The sequence below is a fragment of the Vulpes lagopus genome, chromosome 6 (assembly GCF_018345385.1).
Source record: "Vulpes lagopus strain Blue_001 chromosome 6, ASM1834538v1, whole genome shotgun sequence".
NCBI classification, from domain to species: Eukaryota; Metazoa; Chordata; class Mammalia; order Carnivora; family Canidae; genus Vulpes; species Vulpes lagopus.
Genome location: NC_054829.1, coordinates 29,342,073 through 29,352,220, shown reverse-complemented (window position 1 = coordinate 29,352,220; position 10,148 = coordinate 29,342,073). Strand labels below are relative to the sequence as shown.

At 41.2% G+C, this 10,148-nt stretch overlaps 1 pseudogene; it reads left to right on the top strand.

Moving 5' to 3' along the window:
- The first annotated feature begins 5,006 nt into the window (after positions 1-5,006).
- On the top strand, positions 5,007-8,900 carry LOC121493839 (annotated as a pseudogene).
- The last annotated feature ends 1,248 nt before the right edge of the window (positions 8,901-10,148 follow it).

Genomic DNA, 10,148 nt, shown 5'->3' with positions numbered 1-10,148 from the left:
CACCAAGACGAGGTGGAGGTTGGAGCCAGAGCTGCATTTTGCTTCTAGAGAAAGGCTGATACAGGTTACAAACAGGAAGGAAATCCCTTTTCCCAGCTTGCAAACTCTTGTCAATCTCTTTTCTTTCTTCTCTCTTCTCTCTTTTCTCTTCTCTTCTCTTCTCTTCTCTTCTCTTCTCTTCTCTTCTCTTCTCTTCTTGCCAGAATGTTTTTAACTACTTTTTCCTAACAGCTCCAAATTGTAAACAACGCAAATATCTATCAAAGGGAGACTGAATAAAAAAAAAAAAAAAGGAGACTGGTAAGTGTATACATGTTATCTACTTTTACAAAGGATATACTGCTCAGCAATAAAAGAATCAAACATTTGATCAGCATAGTAAAATTGATGAATTTCAAGAATGCCATGTTCAGAAAAAAATCAGTTACAAAACAGTACATAATGTATAATTTTCCCTCTTGCCATTGGATTATCTTTGTGTTTGGTCACAAAACAAGTGGTGTAAAGTGTGGACCTGTTTCTGGACTCGACTCTGTTCTTGATGGGTGTGTCAGTTCTGAAACCATTTACACCACATTATCTTGATTACTATTGTTTTTTTATAGGTCTTGAAATCAAGTAATGTGATTCTCCAGCTTTGTTCTTTGTAAAGAGTATTTGGATGTTTGCAGGCCTTTGAGCAGTGTGTTTTTAACTATTCTAAGCTTTGATCATGTTTTGCAGTGGAAGTGATAATCACTATTTTGTGATCAGTAAGTTATAGAGTGAATATTAATTACCTAGCACTTAGTAGGTACCTATTAAATGCTGCTTTCCACCCATTTTTCTCCTCAGCTTTCCTTTACTCAAAAATCTAATAGATTTTATATGAGAGAAGAGCCACTCACACCGTGGGTTTCAGTGAGTTACATTTAAATCCAAGAAAAGAACCTAATAAAATAAGTAGAGGAGAGAAATTTTACTCTAAATGTTTCCTATTTTCCTAGTGGTTCTCTAGAACATCTTTATTACAGGAGGATTCCATGACTCACATCAACAGTTTTTACGGGAGGATTCCATGACTCACATCAACAGTTTCTTACATGACCAATTTTGTAGTCAAATCTAAAATGTTGCCAATGTTTCCAGGTTGGCAAAACCTATGCAGAACACAGGCATCAAGGGAATATGGGAAATGTAGTTTGCAGTCCTAGCTCCAGCGCTAAAGAATACTAGAGAAGGATAGGCCTGCTGCTGTGATACCAGTCAATAACTAGCAAAACATACACAAACATACATTCACACAACTAAACACTTGTCTTTTTTAATGCGTCACATTGTAAATGGTAGGTGACCCAAATAACACTAGCACACCTTTTTCTCCTGGTTTCTTTTTATTTTTATTTTTATTTTTTTTATTTTTTTTTTCCTGGTTTCTTTTTAGTAGAGAAAACATAAAATGATCATTACGGGGACGCCTGGGTGGCTCAGTGGTTGAGTGTCTGTCTTTGGCTCACCGTGTGATGCCAGTGTTCCAGGATTAAGTCCTGCATTGGGCTTCCTGCGGGGAGCCTGCTTCTCCCTCTGCTTGTGTCTCTGCTCCCTCTCTCTCATTATTAGGTATATCACAAACTGGTACCAATTTTGTTCTTTTTTTTTTTTTAAGATTTTATTTATTCATGAGAGACACAGAGAGAGGGGCAGAGATACAGGCAGAGGGAGAAGCAGGCTCCTTACAGGAAGCCTGATGTGGGACTTGATCCCCAGTCTTGGGATCATCCCTGAGCTGAAGGCAGACACCCAACCGCTGAGCCACCCAAGGCGTCCCTGATTTTGTTAATTTGAACAAGTACCCTAAGCCCCCAACATTAGTGCTTCTCATAAAGCTGTGTCAGAAAATACAGTTTATAATCTCAGCTAAAGATGAGAAGTGTAAAATGTATACTTTAGTAAGTACCCTGCAGGTTTCGGAGATGAGTGGCTAGCACTGTTGCTGCATGAATGGGGGCAATGACCTGCTTCTGGGAGCATGGGCAGAGGGGGGCTGAGAACAGCTAGGGAGCCTTGGCTGGCAATGCATTGGCCTATAAAGTTGATTCTAAGAGGGTCAATCCCTGACCCATTAGATAGTTATGTTTGTTAAGCAGGTGGTTGTAGGCTTTAGAGAATTGGAGTTTTCTGTAGATCAAGAGGCATACGTGGTGGGAAGTATCAGAGTGTTACTTCCCACTCTATAATTATGTGCAACTTGATTTGTTTATTTAGCAGTCTACTGCTGCTATTTTGATCCATATACTATCCAGAGTATAGGATTCATATTAGAGATATTTCATAAGATTTTAGTTTCTACTGATAGGCATTTGGGTTATTTTTAGTTTTATTCCTACAACAAACAATTCTAAGTGAAAATTCAGAATCTGTGTGTCTTAGGAAAATAAAATTTCTAGAAGGAGATCTTCCAGGTCAAAGGGTAGGTATGTACTAATTTATGGAAAACATTACTGAATTTTACTTCTTTATTTTTTTTTTTAAAGATTTGATGACAGAGAGCATAAATGGGGAACTGCAGGCAGAGGGAGGAGAGGCAGACTCCTTGCTGAGTGGGGTGCCTGACGTGAGATTTGATCCCAGTACCCTGGGATCATGGCCTGAGCCACCCAGGTGCCCCCTAAATTTTATTTCAAAGTGCTTGTACCAGTCATCCTTCTGTGAGCATTATGTGAGAATGCTATTTTCCATACTGGAATTAGCATCACAGCTTTACATCTTAGTCAAAATGATAAGTGGAAAATAATATTTTAATTTGAATTTTTCACTTATGAATGCTGTTGAGGGTGGCTCAGTGGTTGAGCATCTGCCTTCGGCTTAAGACATGATCCTGGAGTTCCGGGGTTGAGTCCTACATTGGGCTTCTGCATGGAGTCTGCTTCTCCTGCCTCTGCCTATGTCTCTGCCTCTGAGAGCTCTCCCCTTGTCTCAGGAATAAAAAAATAAAATCTTTTTTAAAAAGATTATTTTCATATATTTATGGCTCTGTTTAATCATTACCCTTTTTTATTTATCTGAAAACTCTTGCTCTTTGTCCATTTTTCTATTGGAATGTTTTTCTTTTTTCATATAGGAAATATTTAGTCTTAGAAGCTGCAAGAAGACTTTACAAAACTTCCGTATACCTTTTACCCACTTCTCCAGTTTCTTATAATTTACCCTGCTCTACTTTCTCCTCCCACTCTTGGGTACTTTCTTGGTATATGAAAGAAAAAATATGCACGACAGTACACACATATGTATAGGTACATACATATATAGAGTGTACATAGATTAATAGAAGAAGGCAGGAAAGAAAGGAAAGCAAGGAATGGAGGAAGAAAAATAAGGACAGATATATACATGAAAAGGCATTCTATGGGATGCCTGGGTGGCTCAACAGTTGAGCATCTGCCTTTGGCTCAGGGTGTGATCGTGTTTCTGGAGTTCTGGAATCAAGTCCTACATTGGGCTCCCTGCATGGAGCCTGCTTCTCCCTCTGCCTGTGTCTCTGCCTCTCTCTCTCTCTCTCTCTCTCTGTCTTTCATGAATAAATAAAATTGTAAAAAAAAAAAAAAAGAAAAGAAAAGAAAAGGCATTTCTAGTACATAAGTACAGTATATTTATTAAAATCAGGAATTTTTTTTAAGATTTTATTTATTCATGAGAGATAGAGAGGCAGAGACACAGGCAGAGGGAGAAGCAGGCTCCATGCAGGGAGCCCAACGTGGGACTTGATCCCAGATCTCCAGGATCAGGCCCTGGGCCAAAGGTGGCACTAAACCGCTGAGCCACCTGGGCTGCCCTAAAATCAGGATTTTAATACTGATACAATACTACTATCTATTTCACAGACTATATTCATCAACTGTTCCCTAAATGGCCTTTACATCTTATATTTCCCTGTCCAAAGTCCAAGAGTCAGACTCACTTTAGTTGCCATATCTTTAATCTCCTTTAAGCTGGATCAGCTCCTTAAGTCTGTCTCTCATGACAAGAATATAGAACAATCATCTTGTAGAAATCCCATCAGTTGTACTTTAATTTTTTTTAAAAGGTTTTATTTATTCATGAGAGACAGGCAGAGACATAGGCGGAGAGAGAAGCAGGCTCCATGCAGGGAGCCCGATGTGGGACCCAGTCCCAGGACTCCAGGATCACGTCCTGGGCTGAAGGCAGATGTTTAACTGTTGAGCCAGGTGTCCCAATTGTAGTTTAGCTTTAGAAGCAGCACTATAAAAGTGATGTTATGTCTTTCTCAGTCCATATTATCAGGCACAAAATGTTGGTCAGTCCTATTACTGGTTATGTTACCTTTGAACACTTAGTTATAATGCTGTCCAGTAGATGGCTCTACTGAAAAGTGACTGTATTTCTTTTTATAATTAATAGGAAGTTTATGGAGAATTACTTTTAAGATCATGTAAATTATTCTTTCCTCCATCAAATTTTTACCCAGTTGTTTCAGCATTCATTGATTACCCTCCACTGAAACAGTTAACTGTAAAGTCTGTCAAATGATCTTTTTTTACCCATTATTCCATCTACATGTATTATTTGGCATTCTGTTATAAAGAACAGCTTTCCCCTTTCCCTTATTTCATTTATTATCATCAGTATGGATTCCTGAATTTCAATATAATTAAATGGTTTAGGCATCCCTGGGTGGCGCAGCGGTTTGGCGCCTGCCTTTGGCCCAGGGCGCGATCCTGGAGACCCAGGATCGAATCCCACGTCAGGCTCCCGGTGCATGGAGCCTGCTTCTCCCTCTGCCTATGTCTCTGCCTCTCTCTCTCTCTCTCTCTCTGTATGACTATCATAAATAAATAATAAAAAAAATTAAAAAAAACTATATAATTAAATGGTTTATAATCTATTATTTATTTTTTAAAAGATTTTTTAAAAGATTTTTAAATTTATTTATTCATGAGAGGCAGAGGGAGAAGCAGGCTTCTTGTGGGAAGCCCAATGTGGGACTTGATCCTGGGACTGCAGGATCACACCCTGAGCCAAAGGCAGGTGCTTAGCCACTGAGCCACCCAGGTGTCCCTCTCATTTATTTATTTTAAAGCTAAATTGTCTTAGATTTGACCCATGGGAGCACCTTTAAGCTTGCATCTGTGTCCTTTCAACCTATCTCTATCATTCCTCGAGCACTGCATTATTTTTTGCCACAAAATGTTTTAGGCTTCTCTTGTATTTCACTGGTGCCAGTCCTGGAATTACCATTTTCTCCAAGGATCTCTGGTGTTTTTGAGCAGACAGTGGTATTTATGAGACAAGATCTGAGGACTAAGTGTGCTCATTATTACTGGGGTATAATTGCTCCTAGTCCCTCTCAGAAGACTGAATCAGAGAATACATTTATCTATTATATGGACGTTTCTATATCTTTATCTCTTGGGAGACAATTCTCCATGGATTGCTTATTACATTTGTATATATCTTACATGCAGAAGTACTGACAGATATTATTCCAGAGTTATCTTTTCAAGGGTGTTTGTATAGTGGACCAATTTGGAAAACCTGCCCTGGAAAACCTGGTTTGTTTACTGTCCAGTTTAATAAAGGTAATGTCTTCCTCCAGGGCAGAAATTGGGCAGATTCGTGAGCAACATATCATAAAAGGTGTGGTTTCCCAAAGCTCACAGTTCCTTAGCTATGTTGTAAAATCATTATATGTGCAGTATCCTCAGGACTTCTCTACATTGCCCCCATGAGACTTTGGAATACATTAAATTGACAAGAGCATGCTCTTTGCCCTGCCATGAGAAATAAAGTCCTTTGTCTCTGAACCAGGCATCTCATCTTCTGCTACTATCCATGAAACTTAGGCCACTTTTAGGCAACAAGCCTGAGCAATGGAAACCTTTAAGGTAAAAGGGCCCACAGTGGCCACCAAGCTGAATGCAAATAGGCAGTGCAAACCGGCTTGTTAAATAATCCATGCTGAAATAGCAATAGGCCCTAACTGACCAGGCACAGTTCCTAAGATTAATAAAAAAAGGGAAATTGCACATGTTCCCATACCTCCTCACTCTGCCTCCTACCTGTGGCCCCTCACTGTTGCCTTGTCCCAGTCTCCTTTGCTGTTCTGCCTACAGCTCCCTTACAGTATATTCAGTAAAATTCTATCTCCTATTTTGCCTTGGGTGAATCTTTCACCATCCCCCCCTACTGGATCCCACCCAATTGGGACACCTCACATTTGGTGGCCCACCCATCCAATCAAGTGTCCTACAAAACTGTGGCATGCTCACTTGTTAGCTTGCACATAGGGTAAAATCTTAGACTGATCACATTTCTTGACCATTTTTGGTGACAAAGAGGTGATGGTAACAAAAACATGCTTTTTGTAAATGGAGAATGAAGGTCTACACAGGCCAGATTAAAGGATAAAAGAGGACTCCCCAGGATCCACTACTGAGTGCTCTGCTCTTGATCAAATAGTGGGCAAGAAGGGGGTAAGGGTTCTTCTCTGCCCTATTGTCAATAGATGCTTAGAGGCTGGGCAATGAGTTAGGATTAAGTAAGTCAATCAAATGCTCCTTCGATTGTTCATTCTCCAAAGTGGGATGGGGAAAGGATGTCATTATAACAAAAGGCGGAAATCCCTGCAGCCTTAGCCAAAATGCAGTACGGCTGTAGCTGCTGAGTCAAGGCATCCTTAAAGCAGAAAAAAATGATGTCCACAATGAAGATTTAGAAATTGAGTGGCCAAGAATATTAGAAGCTAATTTGGTTGAGCCTTAAGCAGAGTGGTCAGGGTTTATTTAGCGCAGGTGCCTCTATCCTCTGGTGTAGTTTTGAAAGAGGACTTCAACTACCTCCACTCTGACCTCAACCTTTCTAACTGATCAAGTTCTTTCCAGCTTATCTCTTAAATCTGGCAAAAGACTTGTGGGCAAAGTGTCACAACTATGCCCTCAAGTAGTAAGGGCTGCCCTGAGCCAGCAAGACCCCACCCATGACAATGATGATCTGCACTGCCCACCTGCATGTACCCACTGACCCCTATCCCACATTTTCCTTGTATAAACCTAAGTATTTTCAGTACTTGGGAAACTGTCTTTGAGATGCTAGGCCGCTGTCTTCCTAGTTTTGGCCTCACTGAAATAAACTACTTTCTTGTTTCACCATCATTTGTCTCTCTGCCTTTGGATTTCATCAGCAGAAAGTGGCTGAACCTAGTTTGTTTGGGATTGCTCCCCCTTTCCCCCCACCTTCTTCGCCAGAGCTGGTGCTCTTACACCTCTGTGCCTTGGCTATTCTTCTCTTGATTCTTCCCTATCGCCAATGGCCTGGCTGTTTGCTACTTAGAAACACAACAGACTGGCACATTAATGACACCCCTTTGGGGCCATGAACCCTGGAAACGAATTGTAGGGACTGAACCATCCAGGTCACTCATGTAGATGTCCTTGGTAAAGATTGGTTTTCTAATGAGACCAACAGGAATAAAACTGATGGAAAACTTTGTACTACTATCGTGGCAAAACCTGTACCATCATATATTGAGCACAAATTTATGGTTCAGGAATTACAAGCATATAGCATCAATTTCTACTATATGACCCGCCTCTTCCTCTCTCCTTGCGGATCCTGCGCCGGAGGAGACGCGCGCAGCTAACCCGGTCTCCTTCACGCAACCCTTACAGCCGCTGGTCTCGGGGCACAATGGCAACTCTTAAGGAAAAACTGATTGCACCAGTTGCAGAAGAGGCTGCAATCCCAAACAATAAGATCACTGTAGTGGGTGTTGGACAAGTTGGTATGGCATGTGCCATCAGCATTCTGGGAAAGTCTGTGGCTGATGAACTTGCCCTTGTGGATGTTTTAGAAGATAAACTCAAAGGAGAAATGATGGATCTACAGCATGGGAGCTTATTTCAACAGACACCTAAAATTGTGGCAGATAAAGATTACTCTGTGACTGCCAATTCTAAGATTGTGGTGGTGACTGCAGGAGTCCGCCAACAGGAGGATCCCACCTGTTTGCCTCAATTTGCCTCAATCTGGTGCAAAGGAAAGTTAATGTCTTCAAATTCATTATTCCTCAGATAGTCAAGTACAGTCCTGATTGTATCATAATTGTGGTTTCCAACCCAGTGGATATTCTTATATATGTTACCTGGAAACTAAGTGGACTACCCAAGCACCGTGTGATTGGAAGTGGGTGTAATCTGGATTCTGCTAGATTTTGCTATCTTATAGCTGAAAAACTTGGCATTCATCCCAGCAGCTGCCATGGATGGATTTTGGGAGAACATGGTGACTCAAGTGTGGCTGTGTGGAGTGGAGTGAATGTGGCAGGTGTTTCTCTTCGGGAACTGAATCCAGAAATGGGAACAGACAACGACAGTGAAAATTGGAAGGAAGTGCATAAGATGGTGGTTGAAAGTGCCTATGAAGTCATCAAGCTAAAAGGATATACGAACTGGGCTATTGGATTAAGTGTGGCTGATCTCATTGAATCCATGTTGAAAAATCTCCAGGATTCATCCAGTGTCAACAATGGTGAAGGGCATGTATGGTATTGAGAACGAAGTCTTCCTGAGTCTTCCGTGTATCCTGAACGCTCGGGGCTTAACCACTGTGATCAATCAGAAGCTGAAAATGATGAGGTTGCCCAGCTCAAGAAAAGTGCAGATACTTTGTGAGATATCCAGAAAGACCTAAAAGATCTGTGACTTCTGACTTCTAGGCTGTAGAAATTTAAAACCATGATGTGATTAACTGTGAGCCTTTAGTTTTTCATCCATATACATGGATCACAGTTTGCTTTTATCTTCCTAAATATGTGAATCTGGGCTCACAGAATCAAAGCCCATGCTTGGTTTAATGCTTGCAATATGAGCCTTGAACAAATAAAATTAACTACCGTAAAAAAAAAATTCTACTATATGAGGCAGAAAATAAGACTTTCTGATGCAGAGCCTGCCACTGCCTGCTAGGTTTGTGATTCCTGCCAAAAGCTTATGTTTCAAGGTAAGAGAGCCCAGGTTGCATGGGTGCTGCCTCTGCAAGCTCCTGGCCAACTGACATCAGAACTTTGATCCTTTTTGGGGGCCACCAGTGGTACTTTGCCACTGTTGACACTTTCTGAAGCTACAGTATTGCTGTTTTAATCTGATCAACCAACCTCAGCCGCACAGTTGGGGCCTTTGAAACTAATATGGGTCATGTGTTCAGCTTTCTGAACCATTTGTAGCCTGACAATAGTACACATTGTAGTTTAAGTGCCTGACAGTAAACTTTTGATTGCTGAGCCACTCACTTCAAAGATATCCATCTCAAATAAACATATTCTTAGCTACACAAATAGATAAAGAGCCAGGCCACTCTACCCATCATGTTCCCCTTTTGGAAAGCCCTGGGTAATCTAGATAACTGATCCCTTGAATGCTTTTCCTTTCCTGCACTTTAATTCCCACTCTTTTGTTTTAAATTCACCAATAAAGAGTAAACAGGACACCCTCAACCCCAATAAAGATAGAACCCGAGATACATGCACTGTCCCTCAATCCTAACCTGGCTATGTGGTCCCAGTTGTGCAACGTACCCCTGTAGGACTTGTGAGTAATAAACCTTGCTTTTTCAACGTTTCCTGATGCTTGTTGCTAAGGTGTGTCTTGTGGTCATAATAAGAACCACCACATTGGCTCTGGTGGGGGAAATGTAAAGTCACCAGAAGTGGTACACGTGCAGGTGAGTGCCCCCAGGCATTCCTAGCTAATAGTATCAATAGGGACAGACCAAGATCTACACAAAGCACACATTTTATCCCTAAAACCACTCAACGATTAGCTGACAGTAAAGGTAGTCCACAAACCTTCAACATCCACAGCCATGGTAGTATTCAAGTTTTGGAAGCATCTCCAAGAATTCAACTCAAAAAGATGGATGCTTCTGCCTCCCTCACCTATTGACTTGCACACAGTGTAAGATGATTTCATCACTCAATGAAGCTATTTCTAAAAAGGGATCATTGCCTTTTTGTTAGAGTTGGCAGTTAATTAGACTTTAACAGGACACCTGGAGGCCAGCCAAGGGGGCGGGGAGCCCTGGCCCGCTATTGGGAAAGTCAAGTGCTGGCAGCACTCCCAAAGACAAAGCTACAAGAAGCTGGACTGTTAAACAGG